General features: G+C 39.3%; 1 protein-coding gene across 2 annotated transcripts in view; it reads left to right on the top strand.

Annotated features, from left to right (window-relative positions):
• Nucleotides 1–16,972, top strand: part of USP6NL (USP6 N-terminal like) — a 95,876-nt gene that overhangs the window by 19,319 nt on the left and 59,585 nt on the right. The gene's annotated exons all lie outside the window — the stretch shown is intronic.

Genomic DNA, 16,972 nt, shown 5'->3' with positions numbered 1-16,972 from the left:
GCTTTGAATTATTAAGCCTAATTCTTATCGTCTTGCAACTGCAGCTTTCCCAAAGAGAATCCTGATGACGTTTATTATGCTGAGGATGGAGTTTTTGTCAGCATTTGTAACTGCTTCTATTGTTCTGAAGATCTTTTCCTTATTTTTCTGTACTAAAAATGCTTTTTGAATCTGGATTGCTCAGGCTGTGAAAATAGCAACTGTATTCTATATAATCTACCGTCAGAACAGCACTTAGAATCTTAAGTATTCTGAATGAGAATAAAAACAAAAATAGACTTCTCCAGTGCTTATGGAAATGAGACGGACTGAAAGTCCACAGCTGCTCTGCTGTTTAGGTTTTACAATTAGATTATTTTGAGATTACAACTAACTTCAAAATCCAAAACGGCTCTTGTGAGTGTACAAAACATTACTTTAATACTTATTGTTTGAAATGAATTGATGTTAAATGCTTTTTTTGTTCTCTTCAGCATGCCGAATGTTTGTTGTTTTTCCTTCCATAAACTAGTTCCATCTTTTGTGCTCTCTCGCATGCTTATCTAATTAGAAACTCATTAGACAGGTTTTTTTTTTCTTCTACTGTTCATTTTTACTTTTCCATTATTTGCAGTTGCTCGATAATACGGTTTGTAGAGGAATAAACTAATTCATAAAGCTGTCTGTAACTGCATTCCTTTCTTACTGGGATTTAATTTTCAGGGTCCACTTCATTTTGTAGTGAATAGGTCATGAATAATTTAGAGGCTATAGCATCTGTGTGCGCCTGCTGCTGTGCCGATGTTCTGCTCTGCTCTTACATGTAATCTGCGGCTAAAGGCAAGTATCTGTAATTTACATCGCTGATCTAAAAATATCAGGCCGCTGTAATTCTAAGGAATTAGTTAACGAAACACTTCTAAGAAAACAAAATGATTAAAGGCAGAACTGGAGCCCGCTGTGTTATCTCCGGTCAGAATAAAAGACATTCATTTCATGAAGTCATACTTCTGAATTGCTTCCTTAAATTCTGTAATGAGTGGTTGAACATCCCACCCAACAGTTGTATAATTTTGTCACAGTGAATTGCTTGCTATCAGTTCTCCATACATCTTCTTGTTTTGATTTGTTTACTTATGCTTCACTTAGTACAGAGAAGAATGAAGGGGACGGTCAGTAGTTGCTGCCTGTTCTGAGTGCAGCTAGCGAGTCAGCCTTGGTTTTCATAGGAGGCGTGTGAGAATCGGTTTAAAAAGCTACCAGCAAAACTATAAAATAATGTTTATTCAATCTCATGCATTTGAATTGGAAACAAAAGCCTTGAAAAACGTAACGAAATACTCAGAAATGGACTGTAAAGCTGTGGGATTTTTTTGATTTCCCCTCTTTATTTCAGACCCTTTTTGGTCATTGTTTGGGCAGTATTCTCAGGCTGCTAGTAACTGAGCTAATTAGATGTAAGCTCTTAGTGAATTCGGTTGTAAAATTTTACAGACAATATTAAGATCCTAACATTAAAAAAATCTCAAACATATGGAAGAAAGCATCAATAAAAGATGCAAAGTGCTGACAGACTTCTGTAATAAGTACAGCAATCTGAGTAGGCAGTAGGGTTTCTTTCACCCAGCACGCAATGTTAGGCATCTGGTGTATGGGAAGGACTGTATGCTACAGAGATGACTCATTCTCAAAATTGTTTTCAGTAAATGGAAAAATGAATTTGTAAAGGAAGAGTTGCTAGGAAGCCCAGTGTGAATGTGAGGTGAATTCATACAGACACGAAGGATGATACGTGAAGTATTTGCAAATGTGCTTTCGAGTTAGTGTTAAGTTTAGAGGTTTTTAATCTCTTTCCTTGGGTGCAGCCTCTTTTTCCTGTTACAAAAAGCACTTTTCATTAGAATGTGTTTTTGAGCAATGTGTAAAATTCTAAGGTCTAAATTTCCTTTAAAATCTATTCCTTGTCATGAGAACTGGGAGCCTAAGAAATAACCTGGGCAGATGCTTGCAGGGCCAGTGCATGTGTGGGGTGGAGGATGGCTGTATTCCTCACTAGGGTCTTAACTGGCACTCAGGAGACAAATATTACGCAGCAGTATAATGTAGTAATTGCCTATTTCTTGTGTTCTACCTGGTTTAAACATTTCCCTCTTTGAAGTTGAATGTTCTAACTTTATAATGACTTTTATAAATAGTATGCAGGGCTGTGGGGGAAAGGATTGCCCTAGCTTCCTATTTAACCAAAGCTTATTTTCAGTTGAGACCTAGAAACACAGTTGTTAGCCAAGAAAATGTCAATTTGCATCTGTGCTTCGACAACAGAAGCTTATTATAAGACAAGAAAGCGTAGCTACTGTGGAGGGGAAAATTCAATCCCTGCAGAAGAAAGTCTTGCAGAATGTTATTTAAAAGGAACCCATTCTTGGCATTTCATGGGTTTAGATATGGATTTAATAGGGTAGTTGAACAGCTTGCCAAAGATGCTGAGTCTAATTGTTTGCTACAGCCAGAGTTAGTTTTCACTGTAGCTGTGACCCAAACCGGTAGCTAAATTAGATTTCATTTACTGTATCAGAAGAATGTGATAAATAGTTTATGAATACAAGACTAACTCCTTGCAGATAGTGCTATTCTTGTCTCCCAGCTGCAAGTCCTTAGGTTATGGTTCTCTATGTAGCGTTTGGCTGTTGCAAAGGCTCGCATCATAAAATTCCACAGTAGCCATGTGAAGTTCTTGTTAGCAAGGCATGCAGTAAGCAAACAGTAACTTCTGGTATGTAATGTATAAGGTACACTTTCATGCTCTCTTAATGCATTGCTTAAAACTTGAATGCCAAGATTTTCCAGTAACCAAAATCCTCTACAGTGACATTCCATAAGCTTCCAATTGCAGTGAAAGCTGTGTGTGTAATTTAGTTGATTAGGGTAAACGCGAAGTTGTAAAGAAAGTAGAGAAATACTAAAGGACCTGTCACTGTTTTATTTCTTGAAGCTTGGCTTTCTTAAACAAATCATAACCTTGAAAGCGTGGCATTGGATAAAGTCCCGAATCATATCCATATAAGATTCTCTTGATAAGCATTCTAATTTAATGCCATGTATTTCACAAGATCTGAGACTTGTTTGAATTGGGGGAAGAAAAATGGTTTGCATGTTGTTTCTTCTGGAGAAATCAATGTGTAAATCTGTTCTACCATTGGAATCTTATTTGAAATCAAAGTTGTTTTAAAATAATGAAGACGTATTCATGTTCTACCTTTCCTCCCCTTGTTCTTTTCACAGATTGCCTTTAGTTAGAATATAATGAAGGCACTGCACTGAAATGTGTCCAGCTGATAAATAAATCAAAGTCACAGTGTTGCAATGACATGCAGTCTGTAGAGGAAGAGATGCTAAATGGAAAACTTGGGTTTGAGGGTGTGTGTATTTGGTCACTGCAATGAACTAGGCCGTAAGCCAAAGAGAGTGATGCTCTTTGGGAATCCCTTGTGTTTCTTTGAGGTGCACATCTTATCTCAGTCTTCTTAGGCCTTTAGTAAAAGCTTATAAATACCTTCAGATTCAAAGATAAATTTTATTCTGGAAATGTGGGCATACAGGGTATGTAAATGTTGGACCAGATGAGGCTAATTGTGTATAAATGTGCCAATACTAATAGTTCACGCTTCGGAAGATTCTGCCTGAATTCACTTGGCAGATGGTACTCTGGTAGAACCTTATACTCCAGACCAAGACTTGGCAAGAAAACTGCAGTATTTCTATTGGTTAATTTCTTTTGCAGGTTGATTGGTTGATTAGTTGTGATGAAGAGAATAAAACAATTACCTGTGGTGTTACTTTCTTTGTTTTCTTTTTTCTAATTGCATGGTATTTGGGTGCTCAGCATGCTGAGATGGTTGTCTCTTATGGGAGGTTTCAGTGTTAACTTCTCTCCTGTCCCAGGTGCTCAATATAGATCTTGGCTCTTGTTAAACTTCATTGGTTGACCAGGTTGGTGACTGCCCAGCCCTTCTATTAGTTAAGATTTTCTTGCGAAGCCCTTAAGAACCTGATGTGAAAGTCACTTATCTTGATCCCAACTACACTTTTTAGCATGACCTCTTGCTGGTGTACTCAGTCCATTCATCCGGATCATAAATAACAGTAACAAAAAAGACTGAGCTGCTGTTAATTGTAGCAGGATGGTTGGACTCCACCATCTCCAGAGGTCGCTTCCAGCCCCTTGTGACTGTGACTTTGTTTACTTGTGTATTTCTTGTGAAATATAATATTATACACCTCATCAATACGTACAAACAGTTTTAATTCATTATCTACCATCAATAAGGTTGTGTTGATGTGACAAAATTGGACTGTAGTTCAACAAGATCTACTGACTTCATAGTTTTTGTGTTGAAGTTATGCCTTTTGGCAATGGTTTTACAGGTAATTAACACTAGCACCAGCGGCTCTTCGTAATGATGTAGTCCTGCCTTACTTCTGCTGCTTCTCCTCATCCCAGTTTGGATAGTCATGTTGATTTAAATTGGGAAAGTGGTCTGAACGTTACCATAAATTTCTTTCTTGTTGAGACAGTTTTAATCTTGATGTCTTTTACCACCCTAATTGCTGAGGCTCACAAATGTGCATGCCAGCTCCCAGGAGGGGTGTGAATAAACGCGGGGGTGAGCTTCCTTCACACTGATGCTGACTCGTACAAGGGCAAATTACTGCTGAATTTTGACAGGCAATTGTGAGTACGAGGTGTTCTGCCTCAGAATGTTGCATATACAAGTAATAGTACAGTTGTACTAGTACAGCTGGACACTTATCAGCATGATTTTTATCAGATATGCTCTATTTCTGAAGCTGACATTCACTGTTCCTACTTTGAATACTAGTAACTTTCATGAGATATACCTATATTGTGGCTTTTTTTTCTTTCCCTTCTTATCTTGAGGGTTTATTGTTGTTTTTACTTCATTTAAAAATGCTTAAAATGTCTCATTTGTGTAGTGCCAGATGCAGTGATTAAGAAAGGTCACAGTGATACTTAGCCACATGTAGCTGTTAATGACTGATATTAGTGTCTGTTTATTTGCTCTTTGATTATTAGTTAGTTTGCATCATTTGATAAAGTACTTAGATGTTGTATCTTGGGAATTGATCTATGACTTAGCAAAATAGACTCAGCTTGAATTTGATTTAGCTATAGAGGAACTATAGGAAAAAATGAGGTACATTTTCCTTTCTGTAATAATGTCAGTTAACTGAAATGAGCTAATGTACAAGAATTGAAGTAAAGAAGGCTGCTCTACAGATTTATGTTCTGAATTTTTATTCCAATATGGAATTGATATATATTTTTTTTTTGGGGGGGGGGGGGGGNTTTTTATTCCAATATGGAATTGATATATATTTTTGGGGGGGGGGGGGGGGAGGGCAAGGGGGTGGAGAGGCAGGTTCCTAAATCCATGGCCCTACCACCTCTTCTTCCTTTACTCCCCAAAGGTGTGTGAAGTTGTTTGAGGATGGTGAAGTTACCCATTTTTTTTATGCCTATCAAGTTAACTACAGTCTTCTGTAGCCAAAAGGGCAGAAGGGGAGAAAACCAAGCTGCTCTGCTCAAGCAGATGAACTCAGTGGTCTTTTCCAACCATAATGATTCTGTGGTTCCATCTCCAATTTGATTCCAGTCTTTTTTTGGGGTGAGCTGCAATGCCATGGTTGGTTGCGCTGGCTGCCCTTCATCTTGGAGCAAGTTTCAGTAGTGATTAGAAACTGAATGTAGGATGTCTGCCTGGAACTACAGTCAGAGCTGGATTTCTGGTTCACTTGCTCTAAGTGCCAACTGCTGTGGTTCTGTTTTTCCTTTTTTCTCTCCTCCCTATCATTTGTTCTGCACTGTATCTGGAATAGTCAAATGTAAAGTAAAAATAAGCTTCGAGCCAGGGACTATATTCATTTATGTAGCAAATCTATGAAATTGTTCTTCTTTAGTTAATGTCAAAAACCTCCAGTGCAGGTATTGCTTTAGTTCAAGTTTTTATTGACAAAAAATGGAAAAAAATAAATAAATGGAAGCGAACTACCTGCAAGCTACAAAGACTGTGTGATTATATACTGCTGTAAGCTGCTATTTATCCTCTTTTGGTAGGAGGCTGTCGTGTGGTTTTACATCATGCAGGCAGTGGGATGCCTCTGTGCCCTACAGAGCCTTTTGCAGTTGTCAGTCACTGATTTGGTTACAGCTGCTGCCTGAGTTGTGGGTAAGAGAGGCAAAGCCTCCTGTTCAATTCCTTATGAATATTCTGGCCTTGAGAATCAGTTTCATCTTTAAATCCATCTAGACTTCATAGGTGGTAACTTGTGGGGCAGCTGCTGGCCTGGAGCTGTGCTAACACAGAACTCTTCTTCATGATTCCACTGGAGCTGAGGAAACCTGGTGGCTGAGCCTGCTGGAAACAAGGTGGCTTTATTGGCTTTCTTGAAAGAAGAGAAGAGGACAGCTGTGTCTGTGGAGTTAGTGATTTATGCAAGTGTTTGCTTAACATTTTAGAAGGTTAATGGGTTACATGCTTTTGAGCTTGAGCTGCTGGGCTGTTTTTTGCTTTTCTGTTCCAGTGACACTGCAGTGGAGGCTGCGATTCTGCACTGCTGGCAGCATTTGTCTAGTAAGTTAAGAGCAGAGAGATCTGCAGCCTGGATCTGAACTTGGTGGGAAGGTGTTTGTGTACCTTTCCTTCTGTAGCTCTTCTGTTCTTACCATGACATGAATTTATAGTGGTGTCCTCCCATCATGGGGTTCTGGGGCGTGGAGGCTTTTGAGAAAGAACTGAGAAATCAGTGTCTGACATTTGCTCTGTGTGGAGGGTCCAGAAAAACAAACCTCCTTTGGCCTTGCATTTTTTATTGTTCAAGCAAATACAGTTTGATTTTTACCCTGATTTTGGTAAGAATGTGTCCGTTGTGCTGCGTTATTGTTAAACGTGTTTGGATTTTTACTTCTTGTGGACTCTCAAAGCACAGTGTTGACTTTATCTGACACTGTAGGGGGGTTATTTTTTTTCTTAATGATGATCTTGTGCTGTTAAGATGTGCGCACTTAAAGCAATGATTATTCTTTTTGCCTTTTTACACTTCCAGTATTTTATCCTCATACTTCAGAAACTTGGAATGTAACATTAAACAAGTGTTAGCCTCTATGCTTATCAGTTGCACAGGAATTATTTATTACAGATATTTAATCCACATACAGCTTAAAAAGGTGACAGTTTTGTTTGTTAAATTGCAGTGGATGGGGATAAGAAACAGTGCAGTGATGGATGCCAGGAAGTTTGTGTGTTTTTAGTAACATAAAATACAGTGAATGTTCCCAAGTGACAAGGCCTGAGCTGGACATGTTCTACAGGAGGTAATTACTGCAGGCTGGTGGCTCAGTTAATGTTTTGGTGTATATTCACCACTCACAGATTCCCTGGACATTTTATCTGGTTTCTGTAAGGTATTTCTATATGCCTTCTTGAGCTTCTAGATGTGTAGGCATAACTGGTAAGCAAAGCATCCAGACTTCTCAAGTCAGATAACATATCCTTTTGTTTTTTATCACCTTAAGTTAGTTATATTTAACACCAAGTAGAGCTATTTCCTTCCCAGTGGAATAGGCTGTCTTGTTTTTTCCCCTTTGTCCTACAAGCACAAGCAGCTCCTTTCAACAGAAATGATCTGTCAGTGTTAGTATTAAACTAGCCATAAAAATGTTAATTTGAACTGAATTTCCAGATCAAACAGAAAACTTAATTAATGTCAGTTAATTAAATTCTTGGTGGAAATGGGAAAATGACTACGCAGATGCCCAAGTCTGCTGCTGTCTCTTTGCTAATAAAGCAGCTAACGAAGCAGTTTCTGGCTGTACCTGGAAAGAGCGGGTCCAGCTGGGAGCAGTTTCTCCCTTGTATGTCAGGTCCCAGCTGATAGGTTTCGTTTTGCTGCTCTTATCTCCTATCACATTATTATATGGCAACGTATTCAACCAAACAAAAGAAAAACATACACAGAGATGCCTGATTGCTCACAGTCCTCTCGAGGAGACACCTGTATCAGATGTCGTGGTTATTAGTCACGGTCACTTAACTCTTCACTGCAGGCTGCAGCCGATGAGTGCGATATAAACACCACAACCTGGCAGCTGCAGGGCTCTGTGTGCGTGCAAGGGCTTCGTTTTAAAATGAATACAGGCTCACTCACCACATTGCTCGTAAGCAGACTGTCCATATGGAGAAGCTGATTGATATTCATCTTGCAGAATTCTTCTGGTAGATTTCTTTGCCAAATATCACTGCAGTATCTCCATTGGATTGCAGGTGTTTTCTACTGCTGCTTGGAAATAAATCGAGTGTGTGCTTGATGTTGAGTTTGCATCCTGTGCAATCAATGCATAGGAGATAACTTGAAGTTTGGTGTAGAATTTAATTGTGCCTTTATTCTCAGAGTATTGTGAGGACTCTGGGGGCTTTTAGTCATAGAATCATAGGATATCCCAAGTTGGAAGGGACTCAAGAATCACAAAGTCCAACTCCTTTTAAGGCACGAATGATCTTCATGCATGAAACTGAGACCATTTGTCTTTGGGGAGATCAAGTTGTGAGTACCAGTTGGTGTATCTGCTTCCTTTGCCACTGATATGATATTGATATGATTGATATATTGATTGTTATTTAGATCAGTATGATCTATATCTATATCAGTATGGTCTATATAACATATTATTATATAACATATTCTCTTTGGTCAGTGGTATGTTCTAGAGGTTAAGGCTAAGTTTTGGCTTGTGTGCAGAACTATTTTTTAAGTTTAATAATTTGAGTTCACTGATTCATGTCATGATTAACGTAGAAATACGGCTTCTGTTTTGTAAGCCTAAGTTTGGGGTGGGAAACAGCAATAGTTTGAAGGAAGGAATTACAGTACAGTTCACAGGTCTCAACTGGAATGCTGAGAGGTAGCCCCGATCCAAGACTTCATTTCTTTGTGAGAAAGGAAATACTCTGTACTAATGGGAGGCCTTTGATAACAGGAAAGTGCCGCAATAAATATTTTCTATTTCATTTAAAGCCACCGTTGGCTCAGTGAAACAATTCTTTGCCATTTAGAAGGACCTGTTAAAAACATGGGCTTTTCTTGGGTTGCTCACAGGGCTCCCCAGTGTTCAACGTTCCCTTGATTGCAGGCGCTGCACTCTGATAGTTAATGTGCCAGCGCTGTTCCTCTGTGTCCTCATTTTTCTCCTTCAAGAAAAATAAAAGGCGACAACCAGCTCTTCTCTTTTTGTCCTGCCAGCTGTGCACTGAAAAGGCTTTAACATGTACTGAAAAAATGTGCTCGTCTATGCTACAGCTGCATCAAGTCCCGGAGACACCGTCCCAGCACTCACTAAAAGGAGAATGTTACATTCACAGATGGTTGTGTGGAGCGCAAAGACACGTGGATATAGAATATAGAATAGAAGCGTTTTTTTCTACTTCTGTGCTATGAATTTCTGCCCTGGTTAGGGTTTAAAAAAGTGGAACGAACACGAGTTCATAGCTTGTCGAATATATACACCAAAATTAAAGCTACAGAGATTCAAGTTTGCATTACTACTTAGCTTACAGGCATTGGAATAACCTTCTAAACTGCACAGTGATAATTGCCTACTTTACAGTATGTATAAAGCTTTGGGGAAGAGTATTTAGAATGCCGGAGCATGCATCAAAAATCATTGTCTGGTAACTAATAAGAATGTAAAGCCATTCTATAAATAGTTCAAATAGGCTCTGAAGGGAAAAATGAGCAAATACGCTTAGGCAAATCAGAGCAAGACCGGTTGTGCTGGGATGTGCTGTGTGTTTGACAGCAGTAGCCTATAGACCATGTCAGTAAGCAGCAAGGCCCTGTAGTAATGGAGGCTGCAGGAGTGAGAAGAGAGCAGGGGCTGCCGTGTGTGGCACAGCTGATGTTGGTCAGCTCCAAAATCAGCCCACTGATGGCCAAAGCTGAGCCTGTCAGTAATGCTTTGTCCCCCTGGGATAGTGTATTTAGGAAAAACGTGCAGAAAACTGAGCGATGGATGTGAGAGAGAGGCCTGAGACCCATGTTGAAACAGTGGTTGTGAGGAGCTGCAGCCCATGGGAAGGACTTACAGCAGAGCTGTGGAAGAGCGTGAGGGAGAAGGAGTGGTGGAGAACTGCTCTAGACTGACTGCAGCCCCTTTCTCTGTCCCTGCTGCTCCACTTGGGGAGGTGTGAAGGCGGAGGAGTGAAAGCCAAGGGAGTGAAGTTCAGCCAGGAGGAAGGGCTGGGTGGCATCAGATGGCTTTCATTTTATCTTAGTTCCTCATCATCCTACATTAATTGGCAGTAAATTAATCCTCCAACTCAAGCCTGTTTTGTATGTAATGATAATCAGTGAGTGAATTCCCTGTCCTTATCTCAGCCTGGGAGCTTTTTCTTCTCCTTTTCTCCCCCCTCCTGTTGAGGGGGAGTGTGAGGAGCAGCTGGGTGGGGTCTGACACTGAGCTGAGGTTCCCCACCACAGAAATGCTGAACAAATGAACAAACTTGAACTTTGCAATTGTGTTCCTGTGAATTCTCTCCAGTCCCAGTTCCCTTAAACTGCCAGCAATGCGAGCATGAACTAATCTGACAGTTCTGCTTTTTTCTTCTTTTGGATTACATTCCCTTCACACGATCCTGTTTACCAACACAGCTCAGAGCAATAACTTCCAGCAGAGCTGAAGAAAAAGAGTGCTGATGTGTTCAACAATCACTGTAAATGCAGAACAGGTTGCTTGCATGATATCCTTCTACATCTTACTTTCTGTTCTCTTCATGTGCTACTATGTATAATCTTCTCATGTTTAAAAAAAATGAATGGGCTTTTCCCAAAAACTCTTTGAAATTTCCAACTACTCATCTGTAGTAATTGGTTTTGAAATGGGATTTATTGCATTGCCAGATAAGTGTAGATCTGGTACATGGCAGTATGTTGAACTCATATTGAAATCATCAGTGACATTAAGGAATCAGATTATCCTGTGCATCCTAGTTACAGAAATGCAATGATATGAGAAGCTTTCAGAAGAAGTAGTTGAACGGAAATACACTGGAACGTGCAGGGGTTTTAATGGTGGGAAGGGCAGTCAGGGGTGCAGAGAGGAAACAGCATTTAGTTAACATAACTTGCTTCAAAAGTGTAATTTAATAGTGATTTGGTCTGGGTGTTGTGTTTGACTTAGATGCAGACTTAGGCCATTTCTGATTCCCTTTTAATTTAAAACAACTTTCCTGTCTCATTTTGCAAGAGCTTTTCCTCCTCAGTCTCTTGTTTGCTTGCCTTCTGTCTGTCATACAGCTTCCATCACTTGAATTTATAGATTTATTACTAGCAGGAAAACATTCGTTTCCAATTAAAATCTTTCAAGCTTCAGATTTGAGAATTTATTTTAATCCAAAGATGTTACAGAATTGCCACTATAAATGAAAAATGTTTCAGTTCTTCCATTATTTTGACTTTTTTTCCCCACAATTAACCACAGATGAGTTTGTTTTCAGAGATTTTTCTTCATTATGAGACAAGTCTTAAAATGACTTTTACTGAATAGTTCCTTCTTAAGTCTAAGAATATTATATGTACCTTTTTTGCCCCAGAGTGGCCATGTAGCAGTTTTATCTTGCTGCCTGACCATTGCAGTAGCTCTCTACTTGTAAGGAGAGCTAATCAATTAACTCGAGATATGTAAAAGGTGGCTTTTATGTTTTCAAATTGAAACCATGTAGTTTCACTATATGTATATCCCTTTCATTCTGGTAAGTTTTTCACAGTCGTGTGGGCTTTGGAGAACAGCTGTGCTATTCTATCCTTTGATGGGACTTCCATCATTCAGAAGGTTCTCCACACGTAGACTCGATTTGGGCTAAATTCTGGAACAATCTCGTGTCCTGTTGCTTCTTTTTCTTAAGTAATGAAATTGTTTTTCCTCCACATTCACAAAAAGGAAATGTTCATGAGTTTTCCTTCAGGCTTTTCCCTCCCCCTCCCTTTTTCAGCACTGTTTGTGTATGCAGGCTGATGCAAAATGCTGCTGATCTAAAGTACAGGTGTAAACGAGGAAAACACGTGCAAGGTAATAGGAAAATTGGTACTTGTGTAAGATGGAAATACGTGTGTAACAACTTAGTGGAAACTTGGAACAGCTCCATAATTTATGTTTAATTTAATTTGACTGTTGCATACCTGTAGCTTTATGCATTAAAATACCTATGATGCACACACAGTTGTAAAACCCCTTTGCTTTCAATCCTATATCCCTTAGTGATGATGACCCTTGCATACCTTGGCAGCTAATTGTATTCTAGTGGTTTTGTACCTCATCCTCTTAAACTACCATTCCCTAAGTAATGCGTCACACTTCCTCCCCCACCCCTTCCGTATCCTCTTTCCATATTGTTCACGTTTGTGCTCTTGGTTAGACATGACTTTTAAATTGTTGCTCTTCTGCTCTTGGAAGGCTTTATATTACCTGAAAGCAGCTTTGCTATGGCCAGTGGCTATTTGCAGCTTGTGCTGTTGGAGCTAAACTACAGAGCTGTACTTCCATTAGCCCCCAAACTCTGGATGCTGCGGCAGTGTTGTACAATTATTGCTTGCCTCCACAGCTTCAGAAGAGATCTGGACCTTCCAGAACCGTAATTGCATTTCATTACACTCCCACCAAAGACTTCTGACTTGGTAAAACCTGTTTAAATGGGTGACAAATGCATGCATTCATTTTGCACATCCTCTTAAAGTCCTCAAAGATGGGGTCATTTATCTGTAAAATATCTAAAAATTACTTCATTTTCTTCAATGAACCACCACCTCAACCCATTAACACTTGAGGAATGGCTGTTGGGTGATGCTGCTGCAATGAAAGAGATAACATTGCACAGGAGGTGCATCTGATTCATTTATTACAAGAAACCTGTTGACCAAGTGTGGGTGTTACCTTGTGATTAAACAACCTTTTGTACCATCAGGTAGAAAGTATTATTTCATTTTTGGTTCTCTGTTTTTTATAGCCCATAGCAAAATAATGTGAACTGTTTGGTCCCAGTTGTCATGTTTGAGATTTGATGTGCTCTTCCAAAACAGCTGTTGGCATATAGATGATGTGCAATTAACTTTATAGAGTTCATTGGTCATTTTGATACCAAGGATGAAACTGAGATAGGGAAGGGGAAATAAATAGAACTGCATTTTGAGACTGAATGCAGAAGTTCCTGTACCTGTGGGTAGCACGCAATGAAGTTGTCTGCTTTAGTGTGGTTTCTATTAAAATAAATGTCTGTCTTTAGTGTAACATTAGAAATAGAAGTTTGGATTCTTACGTGTACTTAAAAATTGCCTGTAGTGGTAAAGTACAAAGGGAACTACAATTTATAGCCAAAATCTCTTAAAATACTTCCTCTCCCAAGTTATTCTGGATTTCATTTTACTAATGAAGTTTGCAGACTTGAATTTGTTGAACATCCGTGCAAAGTTGATGAGTTTCTTGATGTAGTGTAAAGGGTCATGGAAGTGTTTGTGTCACTGGGCTGCTTGTGTCTGCCCTTATAAGTTTGCTCTTACCCAGGGCAGGGATGCTTGTTCGCCAGATGCTGCTCCGTTGGCACGATGGGTTTGACTTTTGCAATAAGCTTTTATTCTGTAAGGAACAAGAAGTTTGCAGATGCCGAGAGAAATCTGTTTGGAATGAGGTGGGCTATTGAGCAGGGCTGAAATCTGCAAAAGTCTTGGTTCAGATGTTCTCAAAGAGTGAATCCTTGCAATTTAGGACAGGCATTGCTTAAGGATTGCATCAGTGTTGGAACTGCGTTAAGTAGGCATTCTTCTCTGAACTAAATTCAAAAATCCTTTTTATCCTCTCTGCTGAGTCTATGACAAATGGTCAGATCTTGCTTTGGTTTTGTAAGCAGAGAATAGTGGTGAGAAACTGATCTTCATTAGTAGGTTTACTGCATCATTGACTTTGTTACATCGATTCTTTGTTTAATGCCTTTGCGTGAGGCCTGGGCTACAATTAACCTCATGTTTGTGTTGTAACAGATTTAAGGTCTTTGCAGCATGTTTGCAGCTCTTCGTCTTGAGTTAATACTGAAATATAAGTATTGATTTTTGAGAGAAGTAGCAATGAAAGCTTGCTGGTGTGTTTCTAAGTGATACTTAGGTACTATACGGTTTATAAAGAGGTTATAAACAGGTAAGAAGAAATTACTAATTACATACCTGCTGTTGTATTGATTACTGAAATCATTGTTTCTCTTCTCAGAAGGAGATGGGGAAAACAAAACTGCTTTGCCTCACTGTCCTAAGGTACACAGATTACATCCAAAGACTAATCAGTTGTTACACATGGCAAGCATAAAAGTCAAAAGTGAATTGGAGTAAAGGCGATGGATAGAACATAGCTGGGAGGTTTATCTTACTGATGCTGTATTTGGTGGATAAAAGGCTACAAGCTTGATGAATATGAATCTTCCTTTTTTTTCCCCTCAGTGCTGATTTAACCAAACAGGAGTGCTTTTACATTGGTAAATATTTTAGCTGATGCAAACTAAATGGGTACCAACACATCAGTACTCCTTGCTGGTAAATATCAATATAATCTGATTTAAATTTGGTAGAGATGCATCTCAGGCTTTATTGCAGCTCCTCCTCTGTGTTTTCCATGAGCTGGAGGCTGGGGATACAGGGTAGCCTTCAAGCCAATGTCTTGACTGGGAAGTTCTGCAGTTCTTTGTTTTGTTGTGCTGTGTTGTGTTTACCAGTCCTCAAGAAGTGAAACTAGAAACAACAGCAACTTGCTCCGTGTCCCTGACTTCCTCTTCTCATAGCAGAGATGAAGAGACTGATGGTGTTTTCTTCCCTGGTTATTGCTGCTGCTGAACAAACTGGTTTACCCTTCATTTGACTGTCTTTCGTAAGACGACTACTTTATAAACATAAGAAACCATGGATGCAGGCAGTGAAGATAATTTCAGATGTTCAGAGGGAATTTTAGTCTTTTTCCTCTCTACCCAAGTGCAGTTTATTTCTTAACAAAGTGCATGACAGATATTGTAAGAAGCTGGTTGAACTCGAACTTTTCCAAGTAGGTTTGTGCTGTGTAGACACAACTGATGAAAGCAGGCAGGTATCAGAATTTGCCTGATGTCTTTGGGTGGACTTGCTCCAATGTACCTTTGAGTCACTGTGAGTAGATACGTCAGTATTCAAGGATTGTGCAGAGGAACGAAGCTTTATATTTTAGTGAGTAAAACGATACAACTATAGATGACTTTTGTAACTGGACACAGTGAAGAAGCGCAGTTTCCATGAAAACAGAGCCTCTTTTTAAAGCTTCCTCCATTGTGTGCCTGAATGTTGTTTTGGTGGAGCTGGGAACAGACATCACATCATTAATGATGAGTTTTAAAATAGCATTATTGTTTGCTCCATTAATTCTGACTGATGCAGAGATAAAAATGATTAATGGAGAGACTTAATTAGCGCAGTGTAGCATCAGACTACTTAAATATAAGTCTGCTAAAAGTGATAAGCATAACTCTTAGGAAATGTTCTTGCTTGTGTCAGAACCTAAAATATTACAACCAGTTTTTCTGTTTAAATCGATATTGCATATCTTAGTGCTGTTAAAACATTCATACTGCAAATTAAGATGTACAATGCACTCATTGACGTTTGCTGAAGGTTTATGGAGACCAAGCAGTGGATGTGAGCACAGTGAGGCAGTGGTGACAGCGACAGCAGGTCACCTCAGCTGGTACAGATTTTTACATCATTCCTTGCTGCTCAAAGCACGTAGCTAATGGTGGTGGTTATGCAGAAAACAAGTGTTTTGTAGCTGAGAATTTGCTCTATCAAATAGCGTTATTGTACTCTTTGTATCTGTTTTAGTTTCCATGGAAATAAATAGGAGGTAGTACATTCGGAATGATGCGTGCTTTTGTAGTAAGGTATGAGGGATTCACAACAGTGTGTAGAGGATGACTTACATTAGGTCATGGTTAAAGTTCCTGAAATATTTCTGCTTTCTGTCTGTTGATACTGTTGCTACAGCCACATATCTGATTTTACCTTCTAATACAGCAGCTGACTTGCAGAATATTATTCTAAGACATAATTACAAAGACTGGGACTAGCGCTGGGAAAGGTCATGAATTTGAAGGAGAGTGTGGGAGTAATAGACATAGGCTGTAATTGAAACATAACACAGCACAGCAGTCAGTTGTAGCCAGAGTAGGAGTTGCAGAAGATAGAATCTTTGGCTGCCAGTCTGTAAAATGACTTTCATGTAGTAGCAATCCTCCTGTGCTCTTTGGTGAAGACTTATCGTATCCTTATTAATACTGGCAGCAAAGAAACTATGCGTTGCAGAAACGAGGCTTTACTCTGTCTTGTTGAGCAGTGAGAATGCAAATCTGCTTTGATCATCACTTGAACAGCTGTTCATAGGCCCTGTCTCACAAAGCGAGACTTGTGTTTACACCTCCTTAAAGAAGAAATGTGTGAGCGACCATTTCATAATGGTCGGAATGGTGAGGAGGGAAAAACAGTAATAAACGCTTGAAAAAGCCAGACAACAACTAGGGAAAGAGAAGGAGGAGAACAAAAGATGACTTAAGCTGAGACAGAAGACATCAGTTGTTGCACAAGTCAAACCAGTCATTAGATATTCGCAAGCCTGAAATTATACCCAGCCCAAACCTTTAAGATTATGTTTATTAAAAGCTGCCATAGAATATTGTGCTCTTTTATTTCCCCCCTTTCAAGAAAGGAGCATTGTTCAAAATTGGCCACACTCTCTTAATTGTTGCTTGTCAGAAATTAGCGATTATAGTTTCTTTTGGCTCTGCGACTGATTGTGTTAACCCTCATCAGATTAATTATCTCATGGCTCATGGCTGCACACACAACACTTAGTGAAGTGGAATTA

Source organism: Coturnix japonica, chromosome 1 (assembly GCF_001577835.2).
Source record: "Coturnix japonica isolate 7356 chromosome 1, Coturnix japonica 2.1, whole genome shotgun sequence".
In the NCBI taxonomy this organism is placed as follows: domain Eukaryota; kingdom Metazoa; phylum Chordata; class Aves; order Galliformes; family Phasianidae; genus Coturnix; species Coturnix japonica.
Note: the sequence above shows the minus strand (reverse complement) of the source record. Positions and strands in the feature narration are given on the sequence as shown.